The 23,240-nt window shown below is 41.5% G+C and overlaps 1 pseudogene across 1 annotated transcript; it reads left to right on the plus strand.

Moving 5' to 3' along the window:
- Nucleotides 1-546: 546 nt before the first annotated feature.
- On the plus strand, nt 547-16,221 carry LOC311143929 (MKI67 FHA domain-interacting nucleolar phosphoprotein-like; annotated as a pseudogene). The gene is made up of 6 exons (XR_014615554.1): nt 547-748; nt 5,601-5,726; nt 9,954-10,062; nt 14,274-14,485; nt 14,626-14,688; nt 15,569-16,221. The product of XR_014615554.1 is annotated as an MKI67 FHA domain-interacting nucleolar phosphoprotein-like (transcript).
- Nucleotides 16,222-23,240: the final 7,019 nt, after the last annotated feature.

Below are 23,240 nucleotides of genomic sequence, written 5' to 3' on the forward strand. Positions count from 1 at the left end.
CCAGTATCTCTATTTGCACATCATCTTTTGCACATCTATCATTCCAGTGTTAATACGAAATTGTAACTATTTTGCACTATGGCCTATTTATTGCCTTACCTCCATAACTTACTACATTTGCACACACTGTATATATATTTTCTGTTGTATTTTTGACTTTATGTTTTGTTTACCCCATATGTAACTCTGTGTTGTTGTTTTTATCGCACTGCTTTGCTTTAGCTTGGCCAGGTCGCAGTTGTAAATGAGAACTTTTTCTCAACTGGCTTACCTGGTTAAATAAAGGTTAAATAAATAAATAAAATACCCTCCCTTTGCAACAGTTGAATCTGATGATGCTATGGATTTCCATAAACATTACACTTCTCATATGATATACATTTTATTCAAAGTGATATTGCAACTATTTTTCGGTACTCACTATTTTCCAAAATGTCATAGTTATTGTGAATACATTTGTTGTGGTCAAGAAAAGTATTGCTGTCTTGATACCTCCAATACGATAGATGGCGCTGTCTCACATTTATTTGTTGAGTCTAGTCACGTGGGTTAAGGAAGTCTGGAAGAAGAAAACATGTTTTCTGTCTCGCGAGTCGTTTTATTTCTGTAAAATAATCAAATAAGTGCCATGACAGAAATTAAGGCACCGGCGGCTACTAAGCAGGCTAAAGCTTTGTTGGCTTTGAACCCGAAAGAGGAGGCTGAATTCAAGAAGAAAGTCCAGGAGGTGAAGAAGCGACCCAACAAGGTTGGTTTGCCCAAATTGCACGCGACAGTGCCACTGGCCTAAAATCCACATCATGCACGTGGGACCAAGCTCTATACATGTTATTCTAGACAATATATGTGTTAGTTTATCCAACCACATTGTTTCTATAAGAGATGTGATTTCCTCATTAGCCTGGTAGCTAGCTAACAGTAGCTAACTCCTGGCTAGCTAACTAAACTAGTTAAACATCACCCAAAGTTCACTCGCGAGACTTCCGGGAACGCTTGCGAAGCAGTCCGGGGTTTGGGGTTTGAGATGTAAATGAGAGAAGTAAAACATTCTTCCTTAGTTGTTAATTTTCTTGAAATCTAAAGGCACAACCTAAATTCGAGACTGTCTTAACATTTACATTTTAGTCATTTAGCAGACTCTCTTATCCAGAGCGACTTACAGTTAGTGAGTGAATACATTATTCGTTTATTTTGCTAAAAAACATTTCATACAATTTTTCATACCCCCGTGGGAATCGAACCCACAACCCTGGAGTTGCAAACGCCATGCTCTACCAACTGAGCTACATCCCTGCCGGCCATTCCCTCCCCTACCCTAGACGACGCTGGGCCAATTGTGCGCTGCCCCATGGGTCTCCCGGTCACGGCCGGCTACGACAGAACCTGGATTCGAACCAGGATCTCTAGTGGCACAGCTAGCACTGCGATGCAGGGAGGTCTGAACGAACATGTTTATTACACCAACCTCGTGAAAGTGACAAACTGACACGTTTTCGTCAAAAACTACTTTATATAATTTGGAAGTCGCTCTGGATAATTTGTAAGTCGCTCTGGATAAGAGCGTCTGCTAAATGATGTAAATGTAATATAAGGAGTGCCTTTGACTTGAAGGCATGCGCAGTTCGGCGCGAGGCGACCACTAGACCTGATGACGTGTTTCTGCACATGAGCTTAGCTAACCAATGTCGCCATGACATCGCCTACAAGCGTGATCAGGGATTTCTATAGGAGAAGCAGTTTTAGCCTATCTTCATACTGTACTGTCTGGCTCACGCTCTGTGGCGTCGCCAGAATGCAGATGTTTCAGGGATACAGTATTTTCAACCTAACTTCTGTTTCCCCTGAAAAACGGTTGTGGAGACTCCGCTCATATGTATTTTTACGCCTGCTACGTTAGGTTACCCAACATTCCAAATCAAATGTTATTTGCCACATGCGCCGAATACAACAGGTGTAGACATTACCGTGAAATGCTTACTTACAGCCCTTAACCAACAATGCATTTTATTTTTAATAAAACGTTTAAAAAAACAACAAAAAATTGTTGAGAAAAATAGGGCAGAAGTAAAATAAAATAACAGTAGGGGCGGCAGGTAGCTTAGTGGTTAAGAGCGTTGTGCCAGTAACCGAAAGGTCGCTGGTTCTAATCCCCGAGCCGACTAGGTGAAAGATCTGTCGATGTGCCCTTGAGCAAGGCACTTAACCCTAATTGCTCATGTAAGTCGCTCTGGATAAGAGCGTCTGCTAAATGACTTAAAAAAAAAAAAAAAAAAAAAAAAAAAAATACTATATACACTGGGGTACAGGTGCAGAGTCAATGTGCGGGGGCACCGGCTAGTTGAGGTAATATGTACATGTGGGTAGAGTTAAAGTGACTATGCATAAATAATAAACAGAGTAGCAGCAGCGTAAAAATATGGGATGGGGGGGCAGTGCAAATAGTCCGGGTAGCCATGATTAGCTGTTCAGGAATCTTATGGCTTGGGAGTAGAAGCTGTTGAGAAGCCTTCTGGACCTAAACTTGGCGCTCCAGTACCCCTTGTCGTGCGGTAGCAGAGAGAACAGTTAATGACTAGGGTGGCTGGAGTCTTTGACAATTTTGAGGGCCTTCCTCTGACACTGCCTGGTATAGAGGTCCTGGATGGCAGGAAGCTTGGCTCCAGTGATGTACTGGGCCGTACGCACTACTCTCTGTAGTGCCTTGCGGTCGGAGGCCGAGCTGTTGCCATACCGGGCGGTGATGCAACCAGTCAGGATGCTCTCGATGGTGCAGCTGTAGAACTTTTTGAGGATCTGAGGACCCATGCCAAATCTTTTCAGTCCCCTGAGGGGGAATAGGCTTTGTCGTGCCCTCTTCACTCTCTTGGTGTGTTTGGACCATGATAGTTTGTTGGTGATGTGGACACCAAGGAACTTGAAGCTCTCGACCTGTTCCACTACAGCCCTGTCGATGAGAATGGGGGCGTGCTCAGTCCTCTTTTTTTTCCTGTAGTCCACAATCATCTCCTTTGTCTTGGTCACGTTGAGGGAGAGGTTGTTATCCTGGCACCACACGGCCAGGTCTCTGACCTCCTCCCTATAGGCTGTCTCATCGTTGTCGGTGATCAGGCCTACCACTGTTGTGTCGTCGGCAAACTTAATGATGGTGTTGGCGTCGTGCCTGGCCATGCAGTCATGGGTGAACAGGGAGTACAGGAGGGGACTGCGCACACACCCCTGAGGGGCCCCTGTGTTGAGGATCAGCGTGGCAGATGTGTTGTTACCTACCCTTACCACCTGGGGACGGGCCATCATGAAGTCCAGGATCCAGTTGTAGAGGGAGGTGTTTAGTCCCAGGATCCTTAGCTTAGTGATGAGCTTTGAGGGCACTATGGTGTTGAATGCTGAGCTGTAGTCAATTAATAGCATTCTCACGTAGGTGTTCCTCTTGTCCAGATGGGAAAGGGCAGTGTGGAGTGCAATAGAGATTGCATCATCTGTGGATCTGTTGAGGCGGTATGCAAATTGGAGTGGGTCTAGGGTTTCTGGGATAATGGTGTTGATGTGAGCCATGACCAGCCTTTCAAAGCACTTCATGGCTACAGACGTCAGTGCTACAGGTCGGTAGTCATTTAGGCAGGTTATCTTAGTGTCCTTGGGGACAGGGACTATGGTGTTGCCTGTAATCCATGGCTTCTGGTTGGGGTATGTACGTACGGTCACTGTGGGGACGACGTCATCGATGCACTTATTGATGAAGCCGGTGACTGATGTGGTGTACTCCTCAATGCTATCTGAAGAATCCCGGAACATGTTCCAGTCTGTTCTAGCAAAACAGTCCTGTAGCTTAGCATCTGCGTCATCTGACCACTTTTCTTATTAACCCAGTCACTGGTGCTTCCTGCTTTAGTTTTTGCTTATAAGCAGGAATCAGGAGGATAGAGTTATGGTCAGATTTGCCAAATGGAGGGCGAGGGAGAGCTTTGTATGTGTCTCTGTGTGTGGAGTAAAGGTGGTCTAGAGTTTTCTTCCCTCTGGTTGCACATTTAATATGCTGGTAAGTTTCCCTGCATTAAAGTCCCTGGCCACTAGGAGCGCTGCCTCTGGATGAGTGTTTTCCTGTTTACTTATGGCCTTATACAGCTCATTGAGTGCAATCTTAATGCCAGCATTGGTTTGTGGTGGTAAATAGACAGCTATGAAAAATATAGATGAAAACTCTGTTGGTAAATAGTGTGGTCTACAGCTTATCATAAGATACTCTACCTCAGGTGAGCAAAACCTTGAGACTTCCTTTGAGTGATAGCATTGATCTAACTTAATGGTAGTATTTATTTATTTATTTAGTTAGTTAGCTAACTACTACCCAGCAGGTCCGACCCGGTTGCTTACAACTGCACTAGGATCGGATAGCATTCCTGTGTATTCATGGTTTGCATGTTTCGTCACAATATTGTTTTGAATGTTCGTTAAGGACATCCCTGACTGAGCATTCTACTCCATGCATTGTCAATGAGCGCTGATGAAGATTTCATCAAAAGTGCATTACTGTGGCTTGGAAATACAATGATATTCAAAATGAGGCACATAACTAGTAGGGAAACCTTTTGTCATCATTTTGATGTCGCCAGATTGACTTAAGATGCAGTATAACAGTAGCTAGCTAGCTAAGACTGAGGGGTGGCTTCCGGATTTCAGCTAGCTAACGTTAGCATTGCTAGCTTTTTTTGACTAACTTTTCTAGCTGATGACAACATTTCCATCTGTCTCAAGTAAATTTGATGACAATGGTGGCAAAGTTATTTCCTACTAAATATTTGACTACTTTAACAATGTCATTGTATTTCCAGGCACTATAGTGTAATTTAGACAACAGTAGTTAGCCTCCAGCCAGAATGGCTGGGTTTATCACCACTTTAGGGCACCACTATGGCACCACCGGTAAAGGGCAGCTTGAGAACGTTCTTAACAATGGCATGAGGTGACAGAGGTGCAACCTAAGAATATTAATCCTTAAGTCTATTGATGCACCCATGCAACAATCTAATTAACATGATTTTAAAAATCGCCATCAAAATCCAACAATTTAAGATGGATCTTTTTTTGCATGGGCTGCGTCTCAATCCACTGCATCCACCTATGTCTGCCTTCGGCATCTGCAGTGGAAAGTGAAGTCGGTACAGCCGATGTGCCAACTTCTGTCTGAACCGTTTGGGCTATAAACTAATATGATCTGCTCTACAACCCCCACAAGTGTCACAAGACTCATCTGATAGTAACCCATACAAATTAATGGAAGTTTTGAGGTAGTTTTGTGCGACCCCCGCGGAGAGGCTATAGCACATCCCTTGTGGAAACAATGTGGTTGGATAAACTAACAAATCTATTGTAGGAAAACGGCAGTATACTTAAACTAGCAGTCGTTCAATTTATTCGGTTTAACAGTTGGGGGATAATGAGACAATTAGTAGTATTCTCATCCCTGGATTGAGGTACGTTTTCCGAGCCATATCTCATGCCGGATCCGCTCTAGTGCAGCTGTAAGCAAGCGGGTTCTGCTGGCTAGCTAACTACATTTTACATAATGTTCTGCCTTACCCACATTTCCTCTTTTTTTACAGGGACAACAAAGTCCAGGTGTGATTTATGTTGGCCATCTTCCCACTGGGTTGTTCGAGCCTCAGCTCAAATCCTACTTTGAACAGTTTGGAAAAGTTGTCAGGTTACGACTGGCCAGGAGTAAAAAGGTACAAAAATTGAAATCCATTATCTTGAAAATGTAAGAATGGGATGTGTTGTGTGATGCTCAGGTGTGAAGAATGGCACCGTCTGAAAATTACCTCAGATGTACCAGTTGTCTGTGGTGAGAGAACTGTGCTGACAGTATTGTGGTACGTTAAGCTTATTGCCTGCTTTGTATAGCAGTGTGATTAAACCAATGTCCCCACATTAGTGTCGTGACGTGACTTACTTTAATGTATGACTTATTTATCGAATCACCTAACTATGTTTAATTGTCACTCGATTAAATTAATAATGTAACAATTAACTCATTAGGAATTTGGGGCACCACGGATAAGTCGTTTAACGAGTTACCATCTCCCGAATTAAACTCTTAGAAGGTAAATGTTTTATATCGATAAGTCACTTATTAAATAATTACCTCTTATCAGTCTCATTCTGAGCGTCGCATAATCCTTGAACCTGCAAGAACCCTAACCTTATTGATGAATCAGCAATACACAAATTGGCTTAATTATTTATTTACTAACTAAATAATAACACAATGCAAACACACACACAGGTTATTGATAACTAACGTAATACAATGAAAACAGGTCCCTAGTGGACTGGACTAACAATAGCATGAATGCTTGGGTAGAAGGAGGGTCAGAGTGGAAGGGAGAGACACAGATTCAAACGATTGTGGTTACTTTGTAAACTACGCTACACGGAAATACAAATGCTGAAAACCCCACTAAACGCTAATTCGGATTAGAAACGCAACATGTATTTACGTGTAGCTGTCATCGATAGTTGAGTTGATGATGTAGGACTCTGGTTTGCCCGCCAGAGATCCCAATGTACTTTGTAGAGTTTCTGGTCATAGTGGTGGTTAGAATGGATACTTCAGATGTACCAGTGGTTGTCTGAGAGGGATTGTCCTCTCGTGTCTTTAGTTAAGTTCTCTAGACGACTATACATGCCAGCTGCAGACTGAAATAAGGTCTAGTGCATTGTCTTCTTCTTCACCTTGTGTAGAGGTTGAGAGTTTGAGTTTCTCAATTTAAAACGTGTGAACTAACATCTCACGTTTTCTGGTCTAACCATTTTGTAACGTGTAGCTTCAGCTTCACGCTTCTTGGTCTTGTAGAAATTCAACCATTTGCAACATTTGGCTTATACCGTAGTATGCTTGGTCTTCCTTTGGTAATGGAGTTGTAGTTTTAAACCATTTTGTAACGTGTAGCTTCAGCTTCATGCTTCTTGGTCTTGTAGAAATTCAACCATTTGCAACATCCGGCTTATACCGTAGTATGCTTGGTCTTCCTTTGGTAATGGAGTTGTAGTTTTAAACAATTTTGTAACGTTTAGCTCACGCTTCACGTCTGCTGGTCTGAGGTTAATTTCGTCACAAGGCTTATTATGCACTCGGGGTGTTTGTGCTCATCTGGGTGTGGCCACTGACTGAGAACAAATCAATATGGAAAACAATGATTTCATCTAGAATGCTAAAATCACATTGTTATCGTCACAAAAGTATTATTATACTTAATCATTCGTTTTATACAACAATTAGATGCAAACCTCGTAACTGTGAAGTGTACCCCCCCAGATATAGTTATGTTGTTCCATCATCTTTAATGACATCACAACATAGTAACAAATTTGACATGATTGTTCTTTAAGTCCCCACCAACCATTTCCCACATTCTTTTAAGTAGTAATATTGTTTCATTATCCACTTTTGGATGTTGGAGTCTTGGCGGGAAGACTTCCTTTGTTAACAAAGGGGTCCTTTCTCCCAATACTTCATGGCAAGGAAGAGAAAGTCTGCACGGTATTTACGACCGGTCATAAAACTGGCCCCCAGGAAAGGGGGTGTTCAAACCTTTGCCCAGCCGGCATGTTTAATCCTCAACCCATGAGGGCAAGTCATGACAACAGCCATTGACTCATGGAAACAGCCATGCGCCAATCAGATGTGGAGACCATTGTTAGAGTTCATATTGGGAGGTGATACAGGCTAAATTATTTGATGTTATACCACAGCATTGTTGAATACAAGTTTCTGATTGGCTAGAATGGGCATTTAAACCAGATATTGGGACAGTTGGATGTCCTGATTTAGAGAACGACAGATATGGATTTTTTTAAGGCTGATGCCGATACCGATTTTTGGGGGTCAAGGAGGCCGATGGACGATATTTAATATTAAATTGGAAGAATTGACCAAATTTCCCAACATCCATGTATGCATTAATGCATCAGTTTTAAAATCAAACAAATGTGACTTTGTTTTTACCAATCTAACTATGTAACATAATGGTAATGCTTTTATTTGAATGGTAAATCTCTTAATAAACTGGGTAAATTAAGATGGCATATGCCTACTCACAATACAGGTGAATGCATATTCAATAGGAGTGTGTGCATACATTGAGTCATTGAGCTTGTTTTGGCTGATCAGTGGAGTCTATGGTGCCACAGATGACAAACAATCTGTTTGCCTTCCATTTGGGGCTTCTATTAGCCTACTGATTAACAACATTTGCAAAGAAGAGTCACTCCAGCATGTCACGCGTGTACGCCTGTATGGAAGGACATCATATAGGCACTATCTATCAAGAAATGGGTGGGTTGTAACTTGATCCTACTGCTACGATTGGATAGAGCGAGGATTTAACTCCGCTCCCTTTAACGTCTCCTCACATCTCCCTCATCGCTCATATCACTTGCTGCTGTTTACTGCTACTATGAGAACTAGCTCAATGACGATGACATTTGCTACGAAGCCATAAATATGCATAATATCTAACAAGGAGAGCGAGGGTAGGAAAAAAGATGAAACGACGATGCACCTTCTGTCTGAATGACTCAAATCTGCCCATAGTTTGAGAAGTTAGAACGCACACTGCTCTACAGCTTTCTTGGTACATAAACATGCAGGAAGATTCTTAGGTAGCTAAACCTATTGGCAACCTTTATTTAGGCGTTTTAAAACATTTCCTTCTTTAACTATTACGACAATCATCTAATCCGAATATCAACTAGATTTATGGATACGATTGTGGCTGGTCAGATCAGCACACCAGTAAACTAGCAAGTCAGATGGCTCGTTGCTGAAAATGGTGCATGTTCAAAATCATAACCAGCTAATGTTAGCTAGCTACGTTGGCTATTAGCACCTATCTGATATCTTAGAACCATGCTTATCTAGGCAGCTAGCTAGCATAGTAGCTAATATAGCTAGCTACCTAACACCACAGTTAGTTAGCTATGTGACCCATTAACAAAGATTACGCTATCTTCTTAGGTAGCTTGCGTATTGCATGCATGTCTGGGCACATCGACAGAAGCCTTATTATTAGTCAATTAACTAAACGAATATTTGTAACAGGAGTTTGATATGTCAATTAATCAATTTCTCAATACTGCACCTTTCTGTTGGAGAATGAGCTAGCTTGCTGCTGCTGATTTTCCCTGCAAGACATTTCTCTGCATTTTGCAGTGCTCGTGGCTCAGGTGGTGAGTGGTGGCTGGCATAGCAGTAGCTTTGCTATGTAGAGGGACTATCGGCAAAGCTGATAGAGAAGGGCCAATAGACTAGAAAATGCCAATATCAGCCCGATTTATATCGGCTCGGCCGATTATCGGTCGTTCTCTGGTCCTGATATCTGAATATAACGGGACACCTAATCATGATGCAATATAAAGCACTGCATACAGACCATACTTGTTACAAAAAGCTAAACCAACAACCACACAAACTGAAATTGGATACATTGGAACTCCGGTCCAACAAGGAAAGACTTAGCTAACTGATTTGTTTTTGAAGAGACTTATTTCTCCGGTCCTTCAATGTTGCAGTCATGTCGCAAGTGGTGATCTGCTGTCAAATCCTCCTACATGTTCCTAGTTTGACCAGCTGTTTTCAGCAACTGATATTTTTTTTGATTTGGTTGTTATATTGTCAGGTTTGCTAACAAAAACTATTTAGTTAGCTTCTAGCCTAGTGTCTCTAGCAACCAAAATATGCTTTAAAAAAATAGAATTTCTACTGGTAAATGTGTGCTTTAGTATTGTTTTCTTTGTCAACTCTGGTATAAGCTGGATAAACGCCTCCGTTTTGTACATTACCTTAGAAAAATGAACTCCGCAAAGGGACTCGGCGCTGCGTCGTCCATTATTTCCAAGGTAATGCTTAGAACGTTGGCGTTTAACCCTTACATAACAACATTCTCCTCTCACAGACAGGTGGAAGCAAAGGCTATGTATTTGTGGAGTTCGACTATGATGATGTCGCCCAGATCGTTGCTGAGACCATGAACAACTACCTGATGGGCGAGAGACTGATCAAATGTAAGTTAGGGACTATGTTATTATTAATAATGAGAAATACCTGGAGAAAGTCGGACCTCTCTGAAATGAAAATGGATGGCCCTCCCTTCTGCATTTTTTTTTTTTTAAGAAGCATTTGACTCGCATCCTGAAGTGCCACTGTAAACAGCAGTCATTGGTTAGGCAGCACAAAAGGGTTTACATCAGCAAGAGCAGTACAGGCTGGGGCTCATGATTGAGAACGCCTATCTATTGCATTTTATAATGCAGTTTAGCCTAGTTTTATATTCACCATCCCAGCAGCACAAAAACTCGAAGGAAGTACATTTTCTTAGAAATATAACTTTGCCCATGCATGCTCTTCGTATAGCCTAAGCCTATTGCCTATAGTTTAGGCTATGGGGAATTTTTTAAAGACCACACTAGGCACACTTGATATAGCGTGCCCAGCAGAGAATCAGGGATGAGGGCACACATCGAGATACTATAATAAACAACAAATTCTCAAACCCTGAGCAATATGACATTTAATCAATTACAAATTACATGACCCGCCCCTGGACTAAATTAAAAAATACTAAACCCTCCCCCTGACTGAAATTGAAAAAGCATGACCCGCCCCCATTTTCCTCAGGGTAACAATTATGCACACTTCGACCGCTCCCTTATCTGAAGAAATAAGCCACCTTTTCACTCATTTAAACCTAGAATCATATGTTCAGGTTTAACATTTGCCCCTAGCTCTTGATGTCTTGTAGTGTGTGTGCATGCATGTTGTGGGAGGAGAGCAGCAGACACATTTCCGTTTCACCAGAGCTGGACAGTGGCGGCTCCTGAAAAAATTCTCAGGAGGGGCAATTTTTCTGATGATTTAGGTGACCTACACACATTTAAAAAAAAGATATGTCCAGCAACAACATGAAGACAGGGGCAGCATATAAGTCAATACCAGAAGCATTTATTGACTGATCTCAAAAGTGTTGGCTTACCAGGGTTGGTGGAGCCCTCAGTTTCATCTTTGCCTCGCAAAGCTAACTCAAACACTCCGCAAAACTTCACACACTGGATTAGCCGGCTGAGGATGTGGCGGTTCTTGCTAATGTCGTAGTAAATATATTTGTTATAGTGAATATGGAATATGATATGTTGAGTAAAATGTTGTGCTAAGATCTATTTAGGTCAGGAGCTGGTTATAAGTTCTGTTCCTATCCAATAACAATGGACAAAAGGGTCCTATCTTGTCAGCCTTGTCAGCAGGTGGCCAAGGACAACACCCACGCCATAGGCCTCTCAGTTCTTCCAACTCACGAGTTCTTGCTCTGAGGACACACACACACACAAACACACACACACACACACACACATCATCACTGTTAAACACACACACACACACACACACATCATCACTGTTAAACACACACACACACACACACACACACACAAAAATCCCCTCTCTTAGGCTGAACATTTGAAGACAGAGAACCCGACTCAGAGCCAATGCAACAGTGACAGTAGCCTGGAGGTGACCTCGCCCAACTCATCAGGACCAATCAGAAGATCAGAACTACTAGATTGAACCTACTTCATTTATTGCATAAAATGTCTGCACACAATGTTTCGGGGCTCTCTTCAGATAATAATAATAATAATAATAATAATATGCCATTTAGCAGACGCTTTTATCCAAAGCGACTTACAGTCATGCGTGCATACATTTTTGTGTATGGGTGGTCCCGGGGATCGAACCCACTACCTTGGCGTTACAAGCACCATGCTCTACCAGCTGAGCTACAGAAAGTGGATACTCATGGATGCGCATTGCAATTGTAAAATGTCAACACAATTGGAGACACCACGTCATTTTTGGAGACATGTTATTGACAGTAAACTATTGTAGATGCGACTGCTAACTAAATAAAACATTTTAGCTGGCTAGCTAATCATCTTAGCTAAATGTGGGGCAAACAATTCAGTTATTTACCGTTAATTTGAGGGATTGGGGTGAAAGAAATCGAGTTACATAGTGATACTTTACGATATACTGTATTGACAATATCGCAATATTTTAGCGCTAGTTGGCTGTACCTGCACCAAAACACCATTATTGTTCCTTCATAGCTTGTTCTCAATCTTTTCACATTGGGAGCCAATTAGTTTTCAGCACTTTTATTTCCATGACTGATCAAAACTCGTTCTCATGGCTTTCTGATCCCTCTGCAACAGACATATGGTGCGCAATAAAATCACAGTATCGAATCGCAATACGTATAGAATCATGAGACTCGCAATGCTGATGCATATATCTTATCGTGAGGTTCCTGGCAATTCCCAGGCCAAGTTCATTTGCCACAACAAATCTCTTCGCTAGCAAACGCGATGTCTTCTCCAAAACGACAATGTGTCTCCAGCAATGTTTACTTTTTTGACGTTCTATGGCATCTCCACTTTCCAAGCATATATGACCACATGTAATATTTTGGTAAGTGATGCAAATAGTGAACTATGTAGGGCCAGGATGTAAAATATATGTAGCTGCAGCAATTTCTCTTATCTGATATGGTAAGTAATGGGGCTTAATTTATAGCTCCCTAAGAGTTTGACGAACGGGTCCGTGAACGCGATTCCAGATATATTTACCTCTGAATAAACTGCCTTTATTACACCATATCCACATCCAGTAAACTTGTGATTATCAACACTAACCTCATCGTTGTGGCGGCGGACAGCTAGCCTGTATCCCTCGTCATCCAGTTGAGTGAGTGGCAATGTCTTTTTTCGTTCGTACCAATTTTTGGAAAATCCTCGGGTGTAGGACTTTCCGCCTTTAGTAGAAACCTGTTGAATTATTAAATTTGGTCTGGGAGGTCCTAATTGTTTCGTTGCCAATTTATCTTAATTTGTTCGCCGACAAAAAGGAACTTCTTTCAAAGACACAATCGAGTTGGACTGAAGCCTAGCCATTTTGATAGTAGTAGTGAATTGATTGAGGCTGCTACCTGGTCTTTTCTTAGTTACGTTCATTCGTGGTTACGTTATGTATGACGAAAGCGCGTAAGTGCAAGCCCACAGACACCCATAGAGAATGTATTGAAAGCTTTGAAATGTGAAAAAAATAGATTTTACATGACAGGCTATGAGAGACTTCTGGGCGATTTTCAACCTGACTGAAATCGCCCAAAAAACGGGCGGGGCCATTTGAAGCACGACTTTAGCCTGATTTGACATTTAGTGGCTGTCAGATCAGACGTGAACACTGATAACTGCTGTTGCCGTGATATAATTTTTTATAAATTTATAAAAAAAAATTATATATATTTTTTTTTTTTTTTTTTTTTTATAATTGATTAGAAAAAAAATCCCTTCCTTTTCCCGTTTGGCAGTGCGTCGCCCATATCGCCCTATTGAACAAGCCGTCCCTGGAATAAACTGCCTTTATTACACCATATCCACATCCAGTAAACTTGTGATTATCAACACTAACCTCATCGTTGTGGCGGCGGACAGCTAGCCTGTATCCCTCGTCATCCAGTTGAGTGAGTGGCAATGTCTTTTTTCGTTCGTACCAATTTTTGGAAAATCCTCGGGTGTAGGACTTTCCGCCTTTAGTAGAAACCTGTTGAATTATTAAATTTGGTCTGGGAGGTCCTAATTGTTTCGTTGCCAATTTATCTTAATTTGTTCGCCGACAAAAAGGAACTTCTTTCAAAGACACAATCGAGTTGGACTGAAGCCTAGCCATTTTGATAGTAGTAGTGAATTGATTGAGGCTGCTACCTGGTCTTTTCTTAGTTACGTTCATTCGTGGTTACGTTATTTATGACGAAAGCGCGTAAGTGCAAGCCCACAGACACCCATAGAGAATGTATTGAAAGCTTTGAAATGTGAAAAAAATAGATTTTACATGACAGGCTATGAGAGACTTCTGGGCGATTTTCAACCTGACTGAAATCGCCCAAAAAACGGGCGGGGCCATTTGAAGCACGACTTTAGCCTGATTTGACATTTAGTGGCTGTCAGATCAGACGTGAACACTGATAACTGCTGTTGCCGTGATATAATTTTTTATAAATTTATAAAAAAAAATTATATATATATTTTTATTTTTTATTTTTTTATAATTGATTAGAAAAAAAATCCCTTCCTTTTCCCGTTTGGCAGTGCGTCGCCCATATCGCCCTATTGAACAAGCCGTCCCTGGAGCTGGACTAATAAAGTTCTATTGCATTCTCCAGGTCATCTGGTTCCTGCTGAGAAGGTGCATGAGAAGCTGTTTGTGGGATCACAGAGAGCATTTAAGAAGCCCATGCAGCCTGCTGTGGCTCGCTACAACAAGAGACACACACCAGAGGAGGTCAAGGAGATGACCGGACGACTCCTACATAAAGAGTCCAAGCTCCGCAAAAGGCTGTCAGAGAAGGGAATAGACTATGACTTCCCAGGGTTTGTAAGTGTTGAATTTGAATCATCATCGGTTCAATATATATTTATTTTTAGTATATTCCTGACTTTTTAAACAATTTGAATGTATTGAATTTTAACTTGCATTATTTTCTTGTAGCATAATTGTAAACTCTCTTTTTGAAGGCTTCTCAAGTGCCACAGAAGAAAATGTTAGATGACACTGTGAATGAATCCACGTGTAGTGAGGTAAGGACAATTCATCTGAACTAGGCAACACTTTTGTAAATGCCTACATCAAAGTACAAGATTGTATTTTTGCTGCATATAGCTATGATTTTGGCACAGTCTGAAAATCTGGCGGCAGGTAGCTTAGTGGTTAAGAGCGTTGTGCCAGTAACCGAAAGGTCGCTGGTTCTATTCCCCGAGCCGACTAGGTGAAAAATCTGTCGATGTGCCCTTGAGCAAGGCACTTAACCCTAATTGCTCCTGTAAGTTGCTCTGGATAAGAGCGTCTGCTAAATGACTAAAATGTAAATGTAAAATTACCTTTGATGTACCAGTTGTCTGGGGTGAGATAACTGTGCCGACAGTATTGTGGTATGTTAAGCTTATTGCCTGCTCTGTATAGCAAGGTGATTAAACCCATGTGCCCACATTCACTAAGCAAAGTAAAGTATTCTTGCACTCCGTAAGAATTAACATCAAATCAAATCAAATTTTATGTGCCACATGCGCCGAATACAACAGGTGTAGACATTACCGTGAAATGCTTACTTACAGCCCTTAACCAACAATGCATTTATTTCTTAATAAAAAAGTAAAATAAAACAACAACCAAAAAGTGTTGAGAGATAAAAAGAGCAGAAGTAAAATAAAATAACAGTAGGGAGGCTATATACAGGGGGCACCGGCTAGTTGAGGTAGCTCCTCACTTCCTTCTAGGAAGGACTCCTCCGTCTCCTCTTCCTCAGAGGATAAATCTTCGTCTGACTCTGCTCCTTCTTCATGTTTGCCTTTAGAATTTTTTTAGGGCGGGGAATCATTGGAGATGCTAATAGCGAAATGGAAAACGTTGTTTCTCTGTGTTGTAAGGTTCTCTGTGTTAATGATGTCTGTTTCTCCTCAGGATGTGACTCCAGTGTGCACCCCCTCAGTCCTGGACAAGAGGAGGTCCATGAAGATCAACGATGATGACAGCGATGACGAAATCATCATCAAGAATACCCCCGCCCTAAAAAAAGTCTAAAGGCAAACGTGAAGAAGGAGCAGAGTCAGACAAAGATTTATCCTCTGAGGAAGAGGAGACTGAGGAGGAGTCCTTTCTAGAAGGGAGTGAGGAGCCCACAATGTGTGAAGAGCGCTCAGGGGACGTAGAGACTGTCGTATAAGAAGGAGGAGCAGAGTGAACGAACGTCAACGCCTGTCGTTTAAAGGACAATAACTCCATTAAATTGCCTTGCTTGTAAAGCAGATACATTTTTACAAGGTGGTTGGTTGGTCCTATACAATTGCCCAGAGGAGAATGGCTAGAGAGCCAATGACTGTTTGACAGTGTTAGAACCTATGCACCTGTATAGCACCTCCTAAAGTCCCACAGCCAGGGCCTAAAATTAACACCTGCCAAATGTGGGTAGATTTTGGCATTGGCTTGTAAGAGTTCTATTTCACCAGCCCGGTTGGGGGTGGTCAGGGCTCCACAGTGCAAGCATTTCACTCGCATTTGTGAATTAAAATAGTAATTTATATAAAATAAATGCCACAGTAGCTGTTTTCAAAGTATTTCCACCGTTTTGTTTCATAGCTGTTAAATTAATTCACAAAGTCAAAGAACTAGCTACGAATCCAGGGTTTCACCGCTGTCACTCGGTTGCGTCATTGCCATTAACGTTATCAACGTTCTACAGATGTCGCAGCTTATTGATGTCTGACTGATGGTTAATGCCATGTCTTTCTGAACAGGAGCTAGTGACTTTTTTGTCAAATTTACGCTATAGTGGCCTGGAAATACGATGACATTGCTAAAGTAGACAAATAATTAGTCAAAAACAACTTTGCCATCATTATGTCAAGTAGTTATTTTTTTTTAAATGGGCTGATATGCTTGATCCATTTTTGCAACAGCTCTACCCCCCAGATTGCTGAATCATATTGAATCACCTGACGATTATATCTGGTACTATCCCCAAGGTTTGGAAGGCGGCCCATGTACTCCCCCTTCACAAAGGTGGTGACCCTTGTGACCTAAATAATTATCGCCCTATTTCTAAACTTTCTTGCCTAGCTAAAATATTAAAATCCTTGATTAATTCTCAACTAAGATCTTTCTTATCTTTGAAATGTATTCTAAATGGACATCAGTCGGGTTTTAGACCAGGTCATAGCACTATCTCTGCTGCATCCCTAGTTATAAACGATGTGTTTAACTGTATGGATAAAAGGCAACATTGGGCTGCCCTCTTCATTGACCTGTCAAAGGTGGTCCTCTGTAGCTCAGCTGGTAGAGCACGGCGCTTGTAACGCCAAGGTAGTGGGTTCGATCCCCGGGACCACCCATACACAAAAATGTATGCACGCATGACTGTAAGTCGCTTTGGATAAAAGCGTCTGCTAAATGGCATATTATATTATTATTATTATATTATAAAGGCTTTCAATACTGTTGATCACTCACTGCTATTTCAGAGGCTTTCATCAATTGGCCTAGACCAGCCTGCATGTAACTAGTTTAAAAAGTACTTGACAGGTGGACCTCAATGTGTATCTACTGATGGTGTTAAATCAGGTTTCCTGGATATTACGAAAGGTGTCCCACAGGGGTCGATACTGGGTCCTGTACTTTTTACTGTTTACATTAACAATATCGACTTGTCTGTAAGAAACTGTAACCTGCACTTGTATGCCAATGATACTGTTGTGTATGCTATTGCCCCCACGGTTGACCAGCCTCTATCTGAACTACAGTCTGTCTTCATTGTATTACAGAAAATCTTTATTGGCCTGAAATTAGTATTGAATGCAGGTAAAACTATTGCGCAAGTTCTCCCACTTAAAAAGATGAGGGAGGCCTGTAATTTTCATCATAGGTACACGTCAACTATGACAGACAAATTGAGAATAAAGAATCCAGAAAATCACATTGTAAGATTTTTTATGAATTTATTTGCAAATTATGGTGGAAAATAAGAATTTGGTCACCTACAAACAAGCAAGATTTCTGGCTCTCACAGACCTGTAACTTCTTCTTTAAGAGGCTCCTCTGACCTCCACTCGTTACCTGTATTAATGGCACCTGTTTGAACTTGTTATCAGTATAAAAGACACATGTCCACAACCTCAAACAGTCACACTCCAAACTCCACTATGGCCAAGACCAAAGAGCTGTCAAAGGACATCAGAAACAAAATTGTAGATCTGCACCAGGCTGGGAAGACTGAATCTGCAATAGGTAAGCAGTTTGGTTTGAAGAAATCAACTGTGGGAGCAATTATTAGGAAATGGAAGACATACAAGACCACTGATAATCTCCCTCGATCTGGGGCTCCACGCAAGATCTCACCCCGTGGGGTCAAAATGATCACAAGAACGGTGAGCAAAAATCCCAGAACCACACCGGGGGACCTAGTGAATGACCTGCAGAGAGCTGGGACCAAAGTAACAAAGCCTACCATCAGTAACACACTACGCTGCCATGGACTCAAATCCTGCAGTGCCAGATGTGTCCCCCTGCTTAAGCCAGTACATGTCCAGGCCCGTCTGAAGTTTGCTAGAGTGCATTTGGATGATCCAGAAGAGGATTGGGAGAATGTCATATGGTCAGATGAGACCAAAATAGAATTTTTTGGTAAAAACTCAACTCGTCGTGTTTGGAGGACAAAAAATGCTGAGTTGCATCCAAAGAACACCATACCTACTGTGAAGCATGGGGGTGGAAACATGCTTTGGGGCTGTTTTTATGTAAAGGGACCAGGATGACTGATCTGTGTAAAGGAAAGAATGAATGGGGCCATGTATCGTGAGATTTTGAGTGAAAACCTCCTTCCATCAGCAAGGGCATTGAAGATGAAACGTGGCTGGGTCTTTCAGCATGACGATGATCCCAAACACACCGCCCGGGCAATGAAGGAGTGGCTTCGTAAGAAGCATTTCAAGGTCCTGGAGTGGCCTAGCCAGTCTCCAGATCTCAACCCCATATAAAATCTTTGGAGGGAGTTGAAAGTCCGTGTTGCCCAGCGACAGCCCAAAACATCACTGCTCTAGAGGAGATCTGCATGGAGGAATGGGCCAAAATACCAGCAACAGTGTGTGAAAACCTTGTGAAGACTTACAGAAAACGTTTGACCTGTGTCATTGCCAACAAAGGGTATATAACAAAGTATTGAGAAACTTTTGTTATTGACCAAATACTTATTTTCCACCATAATTTGCAAATAAATTCATTAAAAATCCTACAATGTGATTTTCTGGATTTTTTTTCTTCTCATTTTGTCTGTCATAGTTGACGTGTACCTATGATGAAAATTCAAATCAAATCAAATCAAATTTTATTGGTCACATGCGCCGAATACAACAGGTGCAGACATCACAGTGAAATGCTTACTTACAGCCCTTAACCAACAGTGCATTTATTTTAAAAAAAAATAAATAAAATAAAACAACAACAAAAAAAGTGTTGAGAAAAAAAGAGCAGAAGTAAAAATAAAGTGACAGTAGGGAGGCTATATATACAGGAGGGTACCGTTGCAGAGTCAATGTGCGGGGGGCACCGGCTAGTTGAGGTAGTTACAGGCCTCTCTCATCTTTTTAAGTGGGAGAACTTGCACAATTGGTGGCTGACTAAATACTTTTTTCCCCCACTGTATATTTGTTCTCTAGAGCGCATAAAAATAACTGATTTAAGCATATGTTCTTTGGATGGTGTCCATATTGATGATCGTGTCCCTGCTTACAAATATCTGGGCATCTGGATAGATGAAAAGCTGTCTTTTAAAAAGCATATTGATGAGTTTAGTAAAAAACCTGAGAATAAAAATGGGCTTCTTCTATAGAAATAGGACCTGCCTCACTAAACAGTGGAAAGCAGATTTTTCAGTCGACGTTGCTATCGGTCCTAGACTATGGCGATGTCTATATGAATGCATGAATATAATTTTTGTACTCATCACTGCATTCTCTCAGAATGTTGGTTGGCCCTCTTTGATGTCATGAAGGTTGATACATTGCTATGTTGTCATTTATAAAGCCCTTTTACAAAAAGTCCCACTGTACCTAACATTTTTACTTAACTTTAGACGTACAAGTTACCACACCCGGTCTCAGGGATGGTTAACCCTGGAAATTACTTTGGTCTCTACGGAGTTAGGTAAATCAGTTTTTAGTTTTCTTGCACCATATTTGTGGAACAATCTTCAAAATGTTCTTAAATTTGATGTTTTGGTGCCTCTAGGGCAATTCAGAAGGCTGATTGAGGACCTTATTTTTGATGAGTGTGTTTGTTTTTTATGACAATGTTTTTCTTTCTACTTGCATTTTGTATTCATATTGATGTGTATAATTTATGTAATTCAGTGCTCATCTGTAAAAGAGACCTTGGTCTCAGTATGACTTTAGCTAGCAAAGCTCGTCAGAAATACAGTAGCTAACATTAGCTAGCGATGCTAACGTTAGCTAGCTAAAATGTCGGTGCTCCCCACTCAATCTTAGCTAGCTAAAGTTATACTGCATCTAAAGTCAATCTGGAGACATCACAATGATTACAAGCTTTTCCTACTAGTTATTTGCCTCCTTTTGAAATGTCATCGTGTTTCCAAGCCAAAGGAATGCACTTTCGACTAAATCTTCATCAGCACCAATTGAGACTGCATTGAGTAGAATGCTCAGCTAGGCATCAATCCTAAAACGAACGTTCAAAACAATATTGTGACGAAACGTGCATCCATGAATATAGCCTATTCCACCTCACGCTGCAACACTGCTTGGATGGGGCTCTAGTATGGTCATATATTTGGCAGGAGGTTAGGAAGTGCAGCTCAGTTTTCACCTCATTTTGTGGGCAGTGTGCACATAGCCTGTCTTCTCTTGAGAGCCAGGTCTGCCTACGGCGGCCTTTCTCAATAGCAAGGCTATGCTCACTGAGTCTGTACATAGTCAAAGCATTCCTTAATTTTGGGTCAGTCACAGTGGTCAGGTATTCTGCCACTGTGTACACTCTGTTTAGGGCCAAATAGCATTCTAGTTTGCTCTGTTTTTTTGTAAATTCTTTCCAATGTGTCAAGCACTTATCTTTTTGTTTTCTCATGATTTGGTTGGGTCTAATTGTGTTGCTGTCCTGGGGCTCTGTGGGTTCTGTTTGAGTTTGTGAACAGAGCCCCAGGACCAGCTTGCTTAGGGGACTCTTCTCCAGGTTCATCTCAGTAGGTGATGGCTTTGTTATGGAAGGTTTGGGAATCGCTTCCTTTTAGGTGGTTGTAGAATTTAACGTCTCTTGTCTGGATTTGGATAATTAGCGGGTATCGGCCTAATTCTGCTCTGCATACAGTGGGGAGAACAAGTATTTGATACACTGCCGATTTTGCAGGTTTTCCTACTGACAGAGCATGTAGAGGTCTGTAATTTTTATCATAGGTACACTTCAACTGTGAGAGACGGAATCTAAAACAAAAATCCAGAAAATCACATTGTATGATTTTTAAGTAATTAATTTGCATTTTATTGCATGACATAAGTATTTGATACATCAGAAAAGTAGAACTTAATATTTGGTACAGAAACCTTTGTTTGCAATTACAGAGATCATACGTTTCCTGTAGGTCTTGACCAGGTTTGCACACACTGCAGCAGGGATTTTGGCCCACTCCTCCATACAGACCTTCTCCAGATCCTTCAGGTTTCGGGGCTGTCGCTGGGCAATACAGACTTTCAGCTCCCTCCAAAGATTTTATATTGGGTTCAGGTCTGGAGACTGGCTAGGCCACTCCAGGACCTTGAGATGCTTCTTACGGAGTCACTCCTTAGTTGCCCTGGCTGTGTGTTTCGGGTCGTTGTCATGCTGGAAGACCCAGCCACGACCCATCTTCAATGCTCTTACTGAGGGAAGGAGGTTGTTGGCCAAGATCTCGCGATACATGGCCCCATCCATCCTCCCCTCAATACGGTGCAGTCGTCCTGTCCCCTTTGCAGAAAAGCATCCCCAAAGAATGATGTTTCCACCTCCATGTTCTTGGGGTTGTACTCATCCTTCTTCTTCCTCCAAACACGGCGAGTGGAGTTTAGACCAAAAAGCTATATTTTTGTCTCATCAGACCACATGACCTTCTCCCATTCCTCCTCTGGATCATCCAGATGGTCATTGGCAAACTTCAGACGGGCCTAGACATGCGCTGGCTTGAGCAGGGGGACCTTGCGTGCTCTGCAGGATTTTAATCCATGACGGCGTAGTGTGTTACTAATGGTTTTCTTTGAGACTATGGTCCCAGCTCTCTTCAGGTCATTGACCAGGTCCTGCCGTGTAGTTCTGGGCTGATCCCTCACCTTCCTCATGATCGTTGATGCCCCACGAGGTGAGATCTTGCATGGAGCCCCAGACCGAGGGTGATTGACCGTCATCTTGAACTTCTTCCATTTTCTAATAATTGTGCCAACAGTTGTTGCCTTCTCACCAAGCTGCTTGCCTATTGTCCTGTAGCCCATCCCAGCCTTGTGCAGGTCTACAATTTTATCCCTGATGTCCTTACACAGCTCTCTGGTCTTGGCCATTGTGGAGAGGTTGGAGTCTGTTTGATTGAGTGTGTGGACAGGTGTCTTTTATACAGGTAACGAGTTCAAACAGGTGCAGTTAATACAGGTAATGAGTAGAGAACAGGAGGGCTTCTTAAAGAAAAACTAACAGGTCTGTGAGAGCCGGAATTCTTAATGGTTGGTAGGTGATCAAATACTTATGTCATGCAATAAAATGCAAATTAATTACTTAAAAATCATACAATGTGATTTTCTGGATTTTTGTTTTAGATTCCTTCTCTCACAGTTGATGTGTACCTATGATAAAAATTACAGACCTCTACATGCTTTGTAAGTAGGAAAACCTGCAAAATCGGCAGTGTATCAAATACTTGTTCTCCCCACTGTATATGTTTTTGCTGTTGTTCTTTGTTATAGAGCCAAAAAGATTGGAGAAGTGGTTTATCCACACATCTCCGTTTTGGATAGATAACTCTTTGTGTTGTTTTAGTGATTCACCATAGTGAAGGCGTAGACTCAGGTTTTCTGGGTCTCTATGTTTTTGGTTGGATAGGTTTCTCAATTTCTTTCTGAGGTTTTTTCATTCTTCAAAGCATTTCTCATTGTTAATTTTCTAAGGTTTTCTGCTTGAAATATTTTGATTTGATAGGGAAGCTGATAGGTCAAATTTTCTACTGCCAAGTTTACACCTTCACTATTAAAGTGAAATGTTTTGTCCAGGAAGTTGTCTGAAAGGGATTGAATTTGTTGTTGCCTAATTGTTTTTTGGTAGGTTTCTACACTGCTCTCCTTCAATCTATAGCATTTCTTAATATTGTGCAGTTCCTTTGTTCAGGTAGACTGTGATTTTGCTGTGATCTGATGGGGGTGTTAGTGGACTGACTGTGAACGCTCTGAGAGACTCTGGGTTGAGGTCAGTGATAAAGTAATCTGCAGTGCTACTGCCAAGGGATGAGCTGTAGGTGTACCTACAGTGCCTTTGGAAAGTATTCAGACCCCTTGACTTTTTCCACATTTTGGTAGGTTACAGCCTTATTCTAAAATGGATTAAATTGTTTTTTTTC

Source organism: Coregonus lavaretus (assembly GCF_964263955.1).
Source record: "Coregonus lavaretus genome assembly, chromosome: 16".
NCBI classification, from domain to species: Eukaryota; Metazoa; Chordata; class Actinopteri; order Salmoniformes; family Salmonidae; genus Coregonus; species Coregonus lavaretus.